The following is an 18,910-nucleotide window of genomic DNA, read 5'->3' on the forward strand; positions in this document are numbered from 1 at the left end:
CTTCTCCTATTCATTCCTGTACCCTATGTCTTAGCAAAATTCTGTACAACTGATTTCTACAATATCCTTGCCTAAGGAAGCAAGATCTTTTTTGTCACATGCCGAATCTGTTTTAGGTGGTATCCACAAATGTAGAGGGACTTGACATCTGGTGCTGCTCTACTGACTTATTCCCGCTGTAAACAAGAAAACTAATGAGCTGTACATACTGAGTTGTAAATGGTATTGTCAAGGAGCACAGTGTACATTGTCTCATTAATCTGCTTATTATACCTTTATCTTTCAGCTAGTTACTTACTTAGGTTCATAGGTTGGTACTAGGCTATCGGCCCTGGGGCCTATACAAGCCTAGCCATAACAGTTCTCTGGCTATTTCTTCCCACACTATTTACTTCCCTTGTTACCTGTGTAACACCCTGACATTGTCTATTTTTGCCTGTATGACACTGTTCCTAAGCAGTTTCTCTCAGGACCGCAAACCCTGATGTTCACCAGTATGACACTGTCCCTAAGCAATTCAGTTTTTGCTGCATGATAATATTCCTGTGCAGCTCTTAAATGAAACCAGTGCCAAAAATAACTTCTTGTATTAAATATTTCAGTGATAGAAATCAAGTGATAGAAATCCAGTTAAAGAGCTAACAGACTAGCTTCACTCATAGGCTTTGTTAGTGGATAAACAGTATGCCAAAACTGAACAGAATACGTAATGTCCACCCCATCTTCTAATCCAGTCAATGTGTAACACTTTTTTGAAAGTACTAGCTATTAAAACTCAGTAATACAACATTAGCGTAATAATGGATATAAATAGTAACAAATGTTATTTCCAAACTCCATTTTCCATAAATACAAAAGCTGTAATAAAAAAAATATTTACATTCAGTAATACCTTTGCTGCACAGCATCAGTGCATCAGTACACAAAATTGCCATGTAAAAGCACTTTTCATTCCATAAAAAAATAAAATCAATGAAACACAGTTTGTGTGTGGCATCTGATATAATTATTTGGGGCTGCTGGAAACATAGCTTCATTAAAACCATCCATATCTTTTCTATTTTATCTAACAAAGTTTAGATCTGTTAGTATTTACAGTTTCTCTAATTCCCTCCATGTGTAAAAAATAAACCTAGGTGGAGAATTGAATAAGTGCATACATAAATAATACATTATATTCCTTCTTCTATCACGAACTATCTAAGCAAGCTAGTGGGAGCATTTTAAGAGGCTGCAGCAGCCAGGAAGGTAACACTGGGTCTAGAACTCTTAGTAATATAGAATGCCTGGCAACTGCATTCAGCTGTGAACATTAGCTATTTACTGCTGCATGTTATTAACTGTCTGAACTGGAAAATCTTCCTAGGACTCTAACTGAGACTTTTTTCATTTAGAAAATCTTCTTTCAATTAGAAACAAAAAAAAAAATCACAAATAAGCTGTATATGTTATCCATATTGGTCACTTATGCAGTACCCTTAGCTAAATGGATTATATCCTGCCAGCTTCCAAAGCTTAAGAGCACCTTCCATGTACCCAAACTGAACAGCTTGAGCTGAGTTGACTAAAAGAGAAGTTTGAGTATGACGCTCGTCAGAGCTTTACTGCTGCCAAAGAGTATGCTCCTCTGAGGCTTTTGAGAATCAATAGTCAACTTGTGCTTTGCTTAGCTGGGCAGATAAGCTCCTTTTGAGGGAAAAAACTAGCTTCCATTTTCTTATTTTTTCCTGATATTTTATTATTTCCCCCTTCAGGATAGTTATTTTAAAGCTAGGAATATTGTGTTTTAATGGATTGTCTCGAGACTATAATGTACTTTTAAACAGAACACTTGTTTCTGTCAGTTTAAAGGTAGTGTTATCTAACTGATAACTTATTTTCTGAAAAGAGATTGTGTTTATTTTAATGTTGTGGGGCTGCCATCATGTTTGAAAGTGCTTTTTACTGTGTTTTTTCTTCAAAAAAGTAACTTTTGTGGACTGGTAGTTTTACTAAAATTGTTTCTTGTTTTCCTGAACATAGAGGGACCTTTTTGGCTTGATCATGGACAAGATTGCCACTCCCACGGTCAGTCCTTTTTCTAGCCACAAAAAGAAAAAGTTAACCAAACATCTTTTGTCACCACTGCAAGCAAGCTATTTGCCTCAGCTACAGGAGGGTGACCCTACTGTGGCCATTTGTTATACCTCATACCACTCATTTTTTACCTCAGCTCCTTCTGGTGTAGCATTTACAGCCACTATGGACCGGGGTTTAGCCATGTCCACTGTGGCTGTTGTGGTCCTCTCAGTGGACAAGGGAGAACCACGCTCTTTGGTCCTGAGAGAGGGAATAGGGAAGACTTCCCTGTTGTGTCAGAATGATCTGCCTATCCCTGGGGAAGCAGCGGCTGCCATTAATAACACACCTGACCCCATTTGTCCTGTTAAAGAAAACCAAGCATGTATCTACTCCTCCATAAATTTCTTTGGATACGAGTAGTTTACTGGGACTGGCTTAGGGTTCAATTAAGGCTATTAATCCTTCTTGTAGAGTAGTTTGCAGTAAAAGAAGGAGGGATGCCTCCTTTCCTGAAAACAATTCAAGATTTCTAATCTGAACAGGAAGATTCAAATTCAGAGAAGAGCTCTCTTTCTGATTCTCCCTGTGGGGGTTTCCCTTTCTCTGAGACTGTTGCTGACATGTCCCATTGTTTTCAGAGAGAACACTGAGGTTTCTCACTCCCTAAAAATGCTATGAGTTCTTGCTGAAAGATTTCCCATAACCTACACCCATTCCTCTTGATTTGTCTGGTTTAGAGGATGTCTGTCTTACTGCCTGTAATTTTTCTGATAGTCAGCCATCAGTCCCTTTAAAGGTAGACAGGCTGTATAAAGTTCTCTGTCTTTTAAATTTTTATACACTGTTCCCAAACCTGACTCAACAACTACATCCTTGGTTGACTGCTCTGCTGCTAAGCACTTAGTTAATTCCAATCCTACTGTTTCTAATAAGGATGGGAAAATTATTTATAGATATGGGAAAAGGTGTATACTTCAGCAACTTTGAATTTCAGAATTTTAAATTATCAGGCTCATATGTTAAAGTTTATTCTGATATATTGTGAACATACAAGGAATGTTTTATCTACAATTTCTTCTTGTGAAGAAAATTCTGCTTTAAATAACCCAGTTTTTCAATTACACAGATCACTACTCATCGTTTGCAGTGTGTGTATGACTCTGTTGATACTGGTAAGGTTTTGAGGAGGTTTGTTTGGCTGCATTCTCAGAATTTCTCAGAAGATGTTATAAATGAGATTTTAAATTCTCCCTTGGAGATTTAATGTTTGGCCCCTCTGCTGCAGAGGTGATCAGAAGTATGATGAAAGGGGCAAACTGATCCTGGAAATCCTTAAGATTTTTCAGCCCATCTTTTCCAAATTGTCCAAGGGATTTTATTTCTCTCATCCAATTTCAGCAAAAAACAGAATAAACAGTTTCATCAGAATTCAGGTAAACAGACGTTTAAGAAGTGGAAAATAGTTTTAAACCTCCCCAAAAACAAAGATACTCCAAAAAGTCTTAATGACTAATCAAAAGACTTTGTGACCCCCCTCTTACCCTAGCCCTTTTTCTCTTCCAGAAAATTTGAAACTCTGTTTTTCTGTTTGGCATCAGATTGTTTCAGACAAATGGGTTCTGAAAATCATTCATCGAGGTTACAGATGGTAAGGGGAGGAAATTCCTCCTTTCCAAGGGGTCATTCCTTATCTTGCAGATCAGACTGTTATTTCCACCTGTTCATCATCCCATGTTGTCCCAAGGAGTGATAGAACCAGTTCCTGCTTCCCAGGTGGGGAAGGGGTTTTCTTCAAGAATGTTCCTAGTTCCAAAGAAAAAAACACTTGGAGACCAGTTCTGGATCTTTCTTTCCTAAAACTGTTTATGATAGTGTCCAAATTACTTATCGTCACATTCCTATTCAGGTGTTTCTTATGGCTTTGTGTGTCTGGATCACGTTCTCAGTTTTCTGTCAAACACTTTGGACTATCTATTATACCAAGAGTGTTCTTAAAGTGTCTAGCTCCATTTATAACTCATTGTAGGCTACAGGATATCAACATTTGTTTTATTATTTAGACAACTTGCTTATCTTTGTAAAGTCTTTTTCAAAATGTCAGGAATTTCTCTCTTGGGTGAGAGATCTGCACAAGCTGGGATTCCAAGGGAACTTTCAAAAGTCTTTCTTGACTCCCTCACATAAGATTGTGATGACACCTCAGTTCAAAGAGGTTTTCTTTCACAGGGAAAAAAATAGATCTTTATTTAAATTCTTCTCTAAGGTTTTCCATTCAAACTTGAGTTACTGCAAGAGTTTGGGTTTTGTGATGTCTATGATTCTCTTGATACCCCTGACAAGACTCCACATGAGAAATATATGATGGTATCTGAAGTCTGTTTGTTCCCAACATCAACACCCTTTATCTTTTCAGATCCCAGAACTGGGGTTTGTCAGAAGAGAAATTGCTTGGTGGAGACAACAGATATCCTTAAATCAAGGACTTGCTTCTCCCTCCCTGCTAAAAAGCAGTCAGTCAGTTTCTACAGATGCTTTAGACTTTGCCTGGGAGCAGTTTCAAAAGAGATAAAAATGTAGGGGGGTGTCGGACACCGAGGACAGAGACAAGCACATAAATATCAAGGACATTCTTGCCCTGATCAAAGCATTCAATACTTTGCAGCATCTCTGGTCCCCAGGAGCTCTTCAGGTGGTTACAGACAATACCACAGTGATGTGGTATATCAATATGCAAAAGGGGACCAGTTCATACCCCCTTTACATATTAGTTATGTTAGCATGGGATATAGTTTCACAGCACAGTCTGACTCTCCATGTATTCTACAATCTGTCAGAGCAAAATTGTGTCGCAGACAAACTGAGCAGGACCAGGCCAGACCCTTACAAATGGAAACTAGATCTGGGGGTCTTCCAAGATTTGATCCATCTGTGGGGAGTTCCTCAAGTAGACCTCTTTGCCCCTCTGTGAATAATCAACTGATAAAATTCTGTTCCAGGACTCCATGTAAGAAGTCTAGGAAAGCAGATGCCATTTCTTTTCTTTGGACAAGAATGTTTCTTAATGCTTTTCCACCCTTTTCACTACTATCTAGGGTACTTCTGAAGATTCAGAAAAAATCCCCCAAGATGATTGTGGTGACTGCCTTCTGGCCCAGGCAACTGTGGTTCTCCCTTCTTTTGGAAATGTCCAAGGGCAATTGCCACAAGCTTCCTCACAGACTGGATGTACTCACACAAGAACGAGAGGTTTTGATGCACCCTGACATTAATCAGCTTCAACTTCCTGGATGATGGGGTCTTAATTCCTTTTAGGCACCTATTTTCTGAGGACATTCAGTAGGTATTAATGGAGGCAAAAAAGCCTGCTACTAGAAAATCATATGTTAGCAAATTGAAATTGTTTTCTATTTGGTGCCAACAATATAACCACCACCCACTCAGGGCTGGTTGTTTGCTTTTAAAATTTGTGTGCGAGTTACTATCCTATGGCCTTTCTTATTCCGCTGTCAAGGTTCATTTATTGGGTATTTCAGCATGTCTGCACATGGATCCTCCTCTTTCAAGGCAGTCACATGTCAAAATGTTCTTGAGAGGGGTTTTGCATAAGAGGCCTCCAAGTAAACCGGTGCCTCCTCCTTGGGATCTTAATTTTGTGTTAGAGAAACTAACACTTTCCACATCTGAACCAGCTAATCTGGCTGACTTGAGGTTCTTAACATGGAAAACAGTTTTATTGATTGCTCTGACCTGTGCAAGAAGTATGTCTAAGTTGAAAGCTCTTATGGTGTGTCAACTCTAACTCATTTTCCACAAGAACAGGGTTTCTTTGAGAACTTATCCTTCTTTTATGCCTAAAGTGGTAACCACGTTTACCTTAAGTCAAGCTATCCATCTCCCTGTTTTCTTTCCTGAACTTAAAAATGAGAACAGATACTCCATACCTTCGATGTTTACAGACAACTCTGGAACTATCTTGTCAGAACTAAATCTTTCAGATCATCAGATCAATTGTTCATTTCTTGTGAAGGTAAGAAGAAGGGACAACGGGTGTAAAAACAGACTGTTTCCAAAATGGTTGTCTATGGCTGTTAACTTTTGTTATACTCACCATGACAAAGCTATTCCAGGCAGGGTCAAGGCCCACTATGCATGGATCTTGGCTTCCTGTATGGCTTTTTGGAAAGGGTTGGATTCTGGAAGTTTTCTAGAAGCTGTATTTGATCCTTTGTACATACTTTTACAAAGTTCTATAAGCAGGCTTCATTCTCTAGGTCTAGATCATGCTTTGCTATGACCATTCTCCATGAGCTCCAGGACCCTTCTTCTCCCAAATGTAGTTAGCTATAGTAATTTACCCATGCAGCTAAGGCTACTGTAGCAGTGATCAATACAAAGAACCTAGTACAGTTGTATAAGTTGAAGTTATCATAACAGTAGATGTTCAAATGATTACTGATGCAGTAGCCACCCATTCCCATCATCCATCCTGTTTTTTTGGCATATTTTTTATGCTAAGGTATGGACATTTATTTTTTGCTGTTCCTAGCATTGTCCTTTCAGGGCTCAGCCTCCCTTTCTCTGCAGCAGGAAAGCTCTGAACTTGGCTGTTAGCCAGCTCAATTTGAGCTGCTTGACAGACTGGGCACATAGAAGGTGCCCTGAAGCTTTGGAATCTGGCCCGGCTGTTATATGCTTGGCAAGATATAACCCATATAGCTAAAGCTACTATAGCAGTGATCATCCAAACATCTACTGTTATGGTAAGCTCAAGTTAACACAACTGTACTGTCTATTTACTAGACAAGATTTGCAAATACACTTAGATTTATATGTTTATTACAAACTGAACTAGCAGTTTGCCATTTCTTTAAAGAAGTCTGCAGTTTTTTGGTAGCCATTGTCTAAGATGTCTCTGACATGGAAACAAAACTGCTGCTTTCTATTTTGGACCTCTTGAAATCTTAAGTGATCTTCTCATAAGTTATTGATTCCCTGGCTACATAAAAATCTGTATCCCTGTCTATTTGGTGATATCACAATAATTCCTTTCTGAGGATAACCTGAGACTCACCAAGGCCTAGCATTTTCTACAATCCTATGTAGTATTATTTTGGATCAAACAAACCATTTTTAGTGTTTGTAATTTTTTTTAATTAATGAATTCCACTCATTTCTTAATTATGTAACACTTTGGATTGGTATTTTGTTGTCGCGTGGGTTAGGGAAGATGTTAAATATAGAACGGATGTAGTGCCTATGAGTTCTGATGAAGTCTGATATTTTGAAGACAAAAGTGCTTAACTTTTATTTTGTCTAATAAACTTTTCCTATCATTTATTTTCTTGACCTGGACCTATGGTATATTGCTCGCAGTTTTTACAGTTGTATTAAATTCATTAGTACTTGTCTTCTGCGTGGAGACATGTGTGAATGGGCATACCTTCATTGAAGGTTGTGCGTCAGGGCTGGTAACTCGGCACATAAAAATCAACTACCAATCATTAGCGGACCGGAGTTCCGCTATGGCGACCCCTAACCGGGAAAAGCCGAAAGACACAAACAAACAAAGTACTTGTTTTGCTTGTCCAAAAATAAAAAAAATAGAACCACCATTCTAGAACATGTCAGGGAGAACTTTTTTTTCAAATGGTAATACAGTTCTGTTAAAGGTAGTTGAGCTGTGATCATTTAAACTTTAACTCAATTGTATCACGGCTGTTCAAACATTCAGGTTTAGCACAAATAAATTCACCTTTCTTCAGAAATCTTTAAATGCATGATCCCATTAAAGTAATTAGTGAAAGTGAAATAAGCAAAATTTAAAGATTTAGCACAGACATTTCAGTTTCAGAGAATTTGCTGGAAATTTATAAATGTTAAAGTTATTTGTACCATCATTCATTTCTGGAAATGTAATGTCTGAGAAAACAGTGGCTGTGTCTACTGCTCTTTCTGTTTTTGCTACCATTGCTAATAGATATCTAAAGATGTGTCTGCAGTGACATTCTCAGCAGTACTGATAGTAGTGTATCCTTCTTCATAAATCAGCCTGACATCCATGGCTATGAAGTATCAGAGCTAAAGGGGTCACAATTATATAGAAATGATCTTAAAGCCAAACCTTTACACTTTCTTTCTCATTTTCTTGTATCATTTAAGGAAAGTGCGGTAAAGGTGTAGTGGATTCATAATAAAATGCATAGCTCAAGCCAATTTGCACCAAATAAACTCGAGTTTCAGTTTGTACACATCTTAAGCTGTTTTTTTCCCTCCATTTTATATAGTTATAATGTTTTTACTGGTCCTGCGCACTGATGCTGAAATCAACAATTAATGATGTAAAAAGAACATGTGCATCAAATCCTTTAACCTTCATGGAAAAACTCTTAACGTATCTAACAGAATGCCAAGCTTAGAGGAAGACAGGGATCAACAATTAATAGCTAAGATAGGAAAAGCTAAAATAAAAACAGGGGTATTTCAACAGGGAAGCTTCCAGGAACAGATGATATTCTTGTGGAAGTTGGGAGAGAAGAAAGTGATAAAGGTTTGGAAGGTTCTGGTTAACAGTGTTATAAAAGGTTGAATACCTGCATCTTGAAAAAAAGACTGTGGTGGCTGTATTACCCAAAGAGGGTAAAGATCCCTTCAGACCGAGCTTCATACAGCATATCATATACTTAAGTGATTCATCACACTATGTATGTATGTATGTATGTATGTTCCTTTGTCTCTGTATCCTGTGGAGATTTTCTCCCCGGACATCCACTGAAAAGGGGTTTTCTAACTAGTCAGACTTTGCCAATTAAAAAAGTGCAATTAAATAAATACATATCCATTTCATCTTTAAACTATGACTATAAAGTGTTTTTTTCCTAAGACAATAGCAAACATGATGCCAAAACTGATAGACAAGGATCAGTGTGATTTTGTAGAGGGGATGCAAACATTTGACAACAGAATATAAGAAAAACCCAATATTGTTTGTGAGTCATGATGCAGAGAAATCATTCATTAGAGGCAGTTAGGATGTTATGATCAGGACAATGGTAGCATTTGCATTCCCTAATAGAATAATATAGTTAATTAGGAGGACATATGAAGGGTTAGATGCAAGAATTAAGGTGGGAGGGTTCCTCTTCAACAAATTATCTTTGAACAGAGGAACAAGACATCAGTGTCCTCTTTCCCCTTTGCTGTTTACTTTATATTTAGAGACACTGGCAAATAAAATAAAAAGACTCACAAAAGCAAGGATATAAAAGATACAGTAATCAAAAATGTTAGCTTTATTTGCAGATTATATTATTTTGTACTGGAAACATCCAGAAGAGGGCATTTTGTTGTTTTGGAACATTTTAATACAGTTTAAGGTCTTTTCAGGATATAAAATTAATGAAGATATAACAAAGGCTATAGCGGTAATCTATGTACCCACACATGAATTGGTTGAGCAATACTCATATTTATGGGGATATGATAAGAAAAAGTATTTAGCTATATGGATTAAAAAGGATTCTGTATATGTGTGAGGTGACTAAACAAAAGATAATACAAAAATTGAGAAATGAACTGGAAGCTCTTGATTATGGATATTGATAGTAAGATACAAGCAGTGGATTTCTTTGAGAAGGTCACTAAAGCTATGGATGAAGGTAAAACACTCCACACTGCCTGCCTAGACCTGGTCAAGGTGTTCAACTCAGTACCTCACTTGGGTATTGTAAGTTAGGCATAAACCCATATACTGCCCGAGGAATAGCCAGTTGGCTCACTGATGGGACTCAAGAAATTAGGATAGGGGAGTCCACCTCCTCAATGTGACCAGTTACTAGGGGAGCCACAGGGATTGGTGCTGGGACCTCTTCTTTTTGGTTTCTACTTCTTTGAAGTCAAAGCAAATGTCAAGGGCCTCTGACTGACCAAGTTTGCAGGTGATTGCAGACTAGGCATGGTCATTGAATCTCCTAAAGACACAGATACCTATCAAGAGTGTCTGTCACAGAATAATGACTGGTGCCAGAGACATGGAGTAAAACACAATGTGAAAAAATGCATAATAACATCCTATGGAAAGAGGGCTACTGCTTGAAATCAATACATCTCCAAAAGTAGACTCAGTTGCCAGAGATTTGGAACACATGTTGACAGTAACCTGACCTTTGACCACTACTTGTCTACTGTGGTGAGAAAATCATTCTACGTTGTACAACTTATAAGTACAGGCATGGCATTTAGGCCCTAGGAGTCACTGTTACACTGTTTTTGGCTGTCATTAGACCAGTCACTCATCAGACCAGTCACTGACTACAGTGCACCATTTAGCATGTACCTCACCAGGCACTTGCAACAGCTTGAGAGAACAGCTTGAGAGACCACAGAGGTTCCTCACAAAAAGAATACAAGCAGTAAACAACATCTCCTATGTTGTCCATCTCAAAGACTTATCCCTGTACTTGGGCTACTATAAGCTACTGCATGACAATCTATGCCTAGCCTACAAAGCATCCTACGATCCATCACTCATGGATTTATTGCACATTCATTAAACAAACTGCATCAGAAATACCAGTTCTAATGACCTAATCCTTGTCTGTGACATAAACAGGACATATTGGATGGATAGGTATGTGTCTCTGAGATTACCCCTTCTCTGGAACAGGCTTCCCATCCATGTGAAGCAAACCTCATCCCTAACCTATTCAAACGTAGCTTGGACCAATGGATAGGAAATCCCAACTCCACCTCTGGTTTGACACCTATGTCCCTAACGGACAGGGCAACCTGTGAATGCTTGATGTGTACAAGCATATATTGTAACCATAAAGTTCCTTGGGGTATTGACACATGTCAGCAATATTTTGGTAAATTTGGGGTAAGTGTATCTAGGCTTAAAATGGCTTACAGGCTGATAGCCTCATAACCACCTATGAAACTATTAAATGTTTTTAGTCCCTTTAGTTTTAGATGCAGGACAGTTATATTGTCATTAACCAGAGGAGAAGTTGTGGACAACAATTAATAAAGAGTTGAAGGAATATATTTGGGAGGGAAAAAGTGCAAGAGTTAGTGGGATAAGCTGAACCGCTTAATAGAAAAAGCTAGAAAATGATTATCTGATTTGAAAGGAGACTTTAGAGCTGTGTAGTTAAGACTCATATGCATAACACTAGCAGAAGGTTATAAATCAAAGTAGAAAGAGATGATGCTAAGGATGATGAAAATGGTTTAGGGTTCAAGAGATAAGGAAAGAATAGCATTATGGATGTGGGTCCTTAAGGAGAATAACAGCAACCATACAGAATATTATATTTATAATATATCGGAAAGTATTCTAAGAACTAAGCTAACACAGGTATAGAGAAAGCAGATTCTGCTGATATGTATATCCACAAGCTTGAGTATAGAAACTATGGAAGATGAAGCTGGAATTTACTAGACAAAATTGGCAAAGGAACCAAGGAATTAGGAGCAAATAACTAGAGAGAGAAAGTAAATAGAGTGGGATGAGGCCAAACAAACATTCAGAGACTGCCTTCCCTACCAGGGATTGATGTTTGAGCATAGGCAAAGAGAAAAGGATAGGGGAGTGCTAAGTGGAAGATCCGCTTTGGTAAAGTATTTAGCTGAGTCTAGAACATAACCTGTTGTTAAAAATTGGATGATTTTAGGGCACATAAAATATTGTATGATAACTATAAATCAGAGGAGATTAGAAAACATTGGGGAGAGAGACTAGAAAGGCAGCTTAAAAAGGAGCAATGGGATGACATCTGTATGACTACCAAGTATGCAACAAGTCTAGATGGTTAGGATTTTTCTTGGAAGTGTTTGCATAGGTATTTTTGTATCCCAGATTTCAGAGTTTTTTCCTCTGGTAAGTAGTCTTTTGATCATATATGAATAGTAAGAAGTATAGAACACATGTATAGCTTATAACAGTGCCATGTTATTTGGATATGTGAAGCTTTTCTCTCTTGAGTCTTCCCAAAAATGTGGTCGATCCATCTCGAGCACTTAGTTATCAAAAAATAAATAAATTAATTAATATAAAATTAAATAAGATCTATGCATTAATTAAATATGTTGTTGCTACATTTTCCTGTTCAGTTGTCTTCTTTACTGATTGGAACCCCTCCCCCCAACAAATGCATCATTATTCCATTTTTAATTAATATCAAGCTATTGTATTTCTAGCTATTTTACCAGTTTTACTATGTCCCTTTGTAGACATTTTCGTTTTGTAATTACACATGAAAAATAAGGCTAATACAGTAGTGTAAATGTGTGTGCATGTGCTTCTGTCTTCTTGTGTACCATTTCTAATGATATGGACAGTCACAGTGACCTGTCTTACCCACTGGCAACCATTCTGTTTTCATGTTTATTTATTTATTTATTATTTATTTATGGACAGCACAGTGGTGCAGTGGTAGCATTGTCACCTCACAGCAAGAGGTTCTGTGGGTCGATTCTTGACTGGGGTGCCTTCTGTGTGGAGTCTGTATGTCCTCCCTGCATTTGTGTGGGTTTGCTCTGGTTTCCTCCTACATTATAAGGATATACATCTGGAGCATTTGCCCCCAGGCCTCTGCTGAAAATTGGCTTTGTTCAAAGTCGGACTTTCACGGTTAACAAATGATAATAAAATGACATGGACAATCACTGTGACCTGTCTTACCCACTGGCAACAATTCTGTTTTCGTGTTGATTTCATTTTCTATTGGCTTTGTTCAAAGTCGAACTTTCCCGGTTAACAAATGATAAATAAATAAAATGATATGGACAATCACTGTGACCTGTCTTACCCACTGGCAACCATTCTGTTTTCGTGTTGATTTCATTTTCTATTGTTCTTTGTTTTCCTTTGCCAAGAGAATATTTCATTTCTTCTGCCAGCCTAATTGTAATTTGTTCATTGGCCATCTATGTAGTGTTGTGCTAAAAGCCTTGCTAAAATGCCAGTATTTTACCCACAAGGCATCCATCACTACCCTTGATAAATTTGCATAGTGATGGTCTGAAAATAATCTCTTTGAGGGTATCTGTTTTGTATGCATAGTTAGTTCACAATAAGTTCTGTATGAATTCTGATGTGAATCACGTTTAATATGTTTTTGGTTTGCTATCCCACATGACCATTACACCTTCATTCCTTGTTGACCTATTCATTCTTCTGTTCCTGGCACTGAAGGACACTGGCGGAGGGGGGGGGCTAGGGATTGTCACCATCATCTAGCAGGGTTTAGGGGACTTTTTACATGCTCCTAACATCCCCACCTTCACCGGCCAAAAAGTATGATGCAATGCACACTACTATGAAACAATGTGGGTATACACACTTTTTTGGGGGGAACTTTTTGTCCCTACTGCCTGCCAGCTATCAGACCCTCTCTTGCTCAGCTGGCCCATTGAAAGCCAAAGGAGAGGGGTCTTCATTTTTGTCATCAAGGTTGCTATTTTGTTTTTTTATGTGGTTCTAACCCCCTCACAGTGCATGCCCAGCTTTCATCATGCAGTGGGTGTCATTAAAGGCTTGTTACTAACTTTCATGAATAATGTAACTCTTAGAGACAACCCTGCCCTCTTGAAGCAAGAGTTCCATTGGGGTCTTTGGTCTGTACCACAGATTTGGCTATGGGAGTGTACACCATGGGCATGTACTCCTAAATCCACCCAAAGAGAGGTGGGCTTGTAAAGTTATGACACTCCTGTCCTCTGCCATACCAGCTACAGCAGTCACTTGAGCCAATTACTGATCTCAGGTTGCCTGGTTTGCAGTCAAGGCTTTATCCTTTTACACCAGTGAAGATATTTTTGGGTGCACCCCTCCCCCCAAAAAAATACAACCTTCACCTGGAGTGCTGTTCAGTCCTTCATAATCTGATGCCTCTGACTCCATGTTGCTAGAGCTAAGCTTGAAATTTACATCTGCTTTGACCTCTGCGGCATGGCTTCACCAACACCATTTTCTGTGGGATGGCAGAGCCAGTACTGACAACACTTTCCCATCCCTTGCTTGTTGACAGAGAGGATGACTGTTTGGTGGGGGGGGGGGGACATAAATATTGGTATTTTCAATCTTTAAGTAAATGTTTTGATACTTTGAAGCAACATATTTTTATATGTGGAAAGTATTTATGGGTCTAGAAAAAGATTATAAAGTCTCTGATTAGTGTTTGCCTTTCTTTAAAATAATGAAATTCCAGATCTCTAACAGATAGACCTTGCACCTGCCAATTAGCATGTTTGAAGTGACTTTTTATCTGGATAAGGCTGTGAAGATTTTTGATTGCATAGCTGAAAAAGACCTGTCTGTGACATGTATTGGAGATTCAGCCTTAAATGTCTTTCATATACATTTGTAAAGTGACATCTGTGGAGGAAAAGCTGTCTTTAGAGAATGAAGACCCAGCTTTCATGATGAGTTGGTAGTTAATTTGAACTTTTTTATTCATTTTATTATTTATAGTACTGTTTAATCCTTTTCAGGGTCAGAACGAGATTAAAGCATGTCCTAGGAATAATAGGTCTAAGGCAGGAAACAATCCTGGATGGGAGACCAGCCCATCAAACACACTCACACTTTGCACATACAGCAGTGCAGTGGTGCAGCAGTTAGCATTGTTACCTCCCAGCAAGAGGTTCTCTGGTTCAATTCTTGGCTGGGATGCCTTTTGTGCAGAGTCTGCATATCTTTCGTGGGTTTCCTCTGGGTGCTCCGTTTTACATTCCAAAGACATGCGTCTGGATTATTTCTCTCCAAGGCTCTGCTGAAAATGGGGTCTGTCCCAGTCAGACTTTCCTGGTAAACTAATTTTAAATAAAATAAATAAGTACCCTTTGGTTTAATTTATACATCATACATTGCCACATAATTTAGCTTTATGTATTTGGGATGCAAGAAGAAACCAGAATTTTCAACAGAAATTTCAAACAGAGATGGTTAGCACATCTAGACTCTGTGCAAACGTTAGACAGCAATACTAACTACTATATGCCTCTAAGCTACCCTGATTCACGTTACTGTGTTTGTATAAATCTGCAAATCATGATGCTTTACTGCCATTTTGAATGTGATGTGCATCAGGTTGTGTCAAGACAGGCTTAGCTCAAGGTGCAGCCTAATTCAGAGAAGGAAATTAACCAAATCAGGAACCTTCTTTTCTAATCAAGGATTCTAAAAGTCTTGTCTTGTATGTTGATATAGTTCTTTCTTTTCTTTCTCAGGGTGTTTGCAATAAAAGGTTTCCCTACTTAATACAAACGGTCAAGAAGGAATGCCCACATTTGAAGGACGGTATACCATGGGTAGAGATTTTAGCAGGAACTGATTATCATGTTACAGAGCAGAGGTTCTAAATTACTGTTCTTTAAGTGGTCTTATTTTGCTGACAAAGAACCAATAGGCGACTCGTCAAGCAACCCTGTACTTATGGTGAAGTAGATGCTGTTTATGATCCCCCTCTCTGATGTCTCCTCCAGAGCTGGATATTCCATGTCCAGTAAAACTGTCATCAGAAAAAAATGCATATTCTGTCCCCAGTAAAATAAGTGTCAGTAGCAACAGAGTTGTTCTTTCCCTGTGAAATAAATTAAGAAACAAAAATAACTAAACCACATATATGGCAGAAATATATATTTCCAAAGAACAAGCAAAGCATTTCCAAGTGAGCTTAAAGATGAACTGTACTGTATTCTAAAAAAAAATCAAGTATTTATAACAAAAAGGGCTTCAGTGTCTGGTTGTGCTTTCAGTGGACTGCCATCAATGGCTAATGAAGACAGAGTCTATGGCACTAGCTCTTTTTGTTGTAATCACTTGATTTATTGGAATATAGCAAAGTTCATCTTTCAGCTCACTTGGAAATGTCTTTTTCATTCTTTGTAAATGTTATTCTTACATCCCTAAGGATTTGGAGTGTATTGTACAAGAGTGTACTAGACATACTTTAGTAGAAATGCAGACTCTACCTAAAGGGATCTTGGGTCCTGACAGTCTTAACAAGATCCTTGTTAAGGACAATGACTTTGTTTAACTTATTTTTTGCTCCCCATGCTTACTGTGGTAGTAGAAAACCTTGCTTCTCCTTTGCAGGAATAAGATTTTATTTTACAATTTTTTTCTGGTTCCAAAAGCAGTATCTGTTATATTTAAATGTTTCTTAAGGTGAGGGAATTCAGACTGACAGCTCTTCAGTCCCCACTCTTATTTAATTTGTTATTTATTGTAGCTTTGAAGAACATGTGGCCCATATCAATATTCATGTCCCAGAGATTTCTGAGGTTTGATGTAGAGAATCAATACAAGTTCATCATTTCACCTGCTGCAGCAGCCTTTAGGCTATATGGGTTGTTTCCCTGCACAGGAAACAACAACCGGCCAGCTTCACAAAACAATAATGCTCCCCCTCACATTCACTCTGACGGCTGACTGGCTAACCTCAAGGAGGGAAATTAACAGTCAGAGTAAAAAGCTCTTGAATACTTTCTTGCTGCCTCAAGGAGAAGATCTTTGGGGCAGGGACGTCGGGAGGCATACAGACTGTACTGATTTCAGTACAATTTCTTTAGAAGAAGGGGTAGCTTTTTTTTAAAAAAAAAAAAACCTACGTACATACTTTTTCTTTTTTAAACAGTGTTGGCTCCTTTAAGTAACGTACCAGCCAGTCGGAAGTGAGCTCACATCATGTCTGGCTGGCTGCGAGCGGGAAATGTGCAGTAGTGAGTGAGTAGAAGACAATCACAAATGGATTATCGCTGCGAGCGGGAAATGTGAAGATGCAGTGAGTGGAAGGCAATCGCAAATGGATTATCGGGAACAGATTATCAGGTAAGGTGTGTGCGTAACAAAAATACCTAGGACTTAACATAAGCTTGCTTCTTAATTTTATAAACCACACAACCAATATTACTGCCCAAGTTTACTACTAACAACAGCTGTACTGACGTATCATCATCAACCTCTTTACTCCTGCCTCCAGCAAAGCCATAGATAAAGGTGTTCTAATCTCAAAACTTAAATATGCTTTATTCCTACTGTCCATGCATAAAACATATAACTGTCACAAGCTACAGCCGACTAAAGTAAAAATCTGTGAGTTTGCACTCCTTGCTAGCCAAAATACACATTACAACCATGTATAGACAAAATGTACTGTCTCCCTTTTGCTACACTTCTACTAAGTACCCCTTATTTTCAAAATACTTCAATTAGATTATTTTCTGCAGCTCAGAAGAAAACTCTCTCTAAGAGAGCAAAACTGCTCACTTAGAATTGACCAAGATGACATTCTCAGACTACCCAGGCCTAGATTCAAACAAGCCATAGAGAAAAAGTATTTTCCAGAACAGGTCTTGCTCTCTGGAATAATCTCCCAAATGATGTTAAACTTAACAATATCCTGGAAACTTTTAAGAAATCCCTGAAAGAACACAAGGAACTGGCTAGTTGTGCCCTCCATATATTTAGTTAAAAGACTTGCAGCACTGCTCAGTGTAAATATGTGTATTTTGAGACTAGATATTATGAATATAGTATACATAAAGCTTGACAAACTAAATACTAACTACAGTCATGACTGTAACATATTAACTATATCATTAAGTATAACCCCCTCTGCATTTATTAATATGCACTTTATGTATAAATCTTTGAATTACCCTCAGCATTAATCAATATTTACTACTTACTTTATATGTATGTATGAACGTACACTTCTATATTATTCTAAGTATGTACTTTTCTAATGCAATGCTGACTAACCTGAAGAATTATGTGGTTTTAACTATTGTTAATCAGACAGTGATTCTTTATTTTTATTAATGTTGTTGACCGTATTTCCATAGGGTGCTTCTTTATATTTTATAGCATTACTTTACAAAATGTGATTTGGCGAGGGCAGACAGATGTGTGTGAGAGTGTGTGTGTGTGAGTGTGTGTGTGTGAGACAGTAACTGATAGTGCTTAACTATCTCCTCTTTAGCAAACTGTTGCTGATTTTGAATCTCAATATTAAAGTGGTTATTATACATAATTTCATTAACTTACTAACAGTCAGGCATCTGAGGTATGCAGTTCTGAATAAAGTTGTGTGGCTGATATGTGTTTCTGTGTGCTCATGCATGTGCATGATGCCTCTTAACTGCACCTGTTGTTGTTGAATATCCTTGATTGTCTCATATGTTTTGTCCTCTCTTCATACAATTTGAGGTTTTCTAACAGTCACTCAATAATTACACGACAGTTATTTGAGTTTCAGATTCTAAATACCTCAGAAAATGCATACTAATGCAAAACCCTATTATTCTAGCAACTTTCTAAGGATATAACACCATTACTTATAATCTGTACCTGACTTTGGTTTTTGCTCCCTATTTTTTGGGGCTTTATCCAAGATTTTAGAGCTAAGAAATTGAAGCTACAGTATGTCTCACAACAGTGACTAGACTTTGGTCTTTGCTCCCTATTTTTTGGGGGCTTTATCCAAGATTTTAGAGCTAAGAAATTGAAGCTACAGTATGTCTCACAACAGTGACTAAAAATATTACTGAGGCCAGTAAGTATATGCTTATTCATTTATTTGATCGTGTGTGTGCAAATGCCCCCACATAATACACCTGCTGGCTACAGGTGTTTAGGCTCAAACCCTGTACCTTTGCTTTAGGGTAAGAAGAGCCAAAAGTCCCTAACCACCACCATTTCTGAACTTTGTTCAGATTTGTTTTTATTTTTCTAACAGTTGTGAGCTATGGTGAGAAGTGAGAACTGAAGTTGTATTTCCCCCATTATTGTTTTTGTTGTTTGTCCAGGTTTTTTGTGCTAAGGTGTGAAGTGAGAACTGAATTT

Source organism: Protopterus annectens, chromosome 2.part0, assembly GCF_019279795.1.
Source record: "Protopterus annectens isolate FY-2018-M chromosome 2.part0, PAN1.0, whole genome shotgun sequence".
In the NCBI taxonomy this organism is placed as follows: domain Eukaryota; kingdom Metazoa; phylum Chordata; order Ceratodontiformes; family Protopteridae; genus Protopterus; species Protopterus annectens.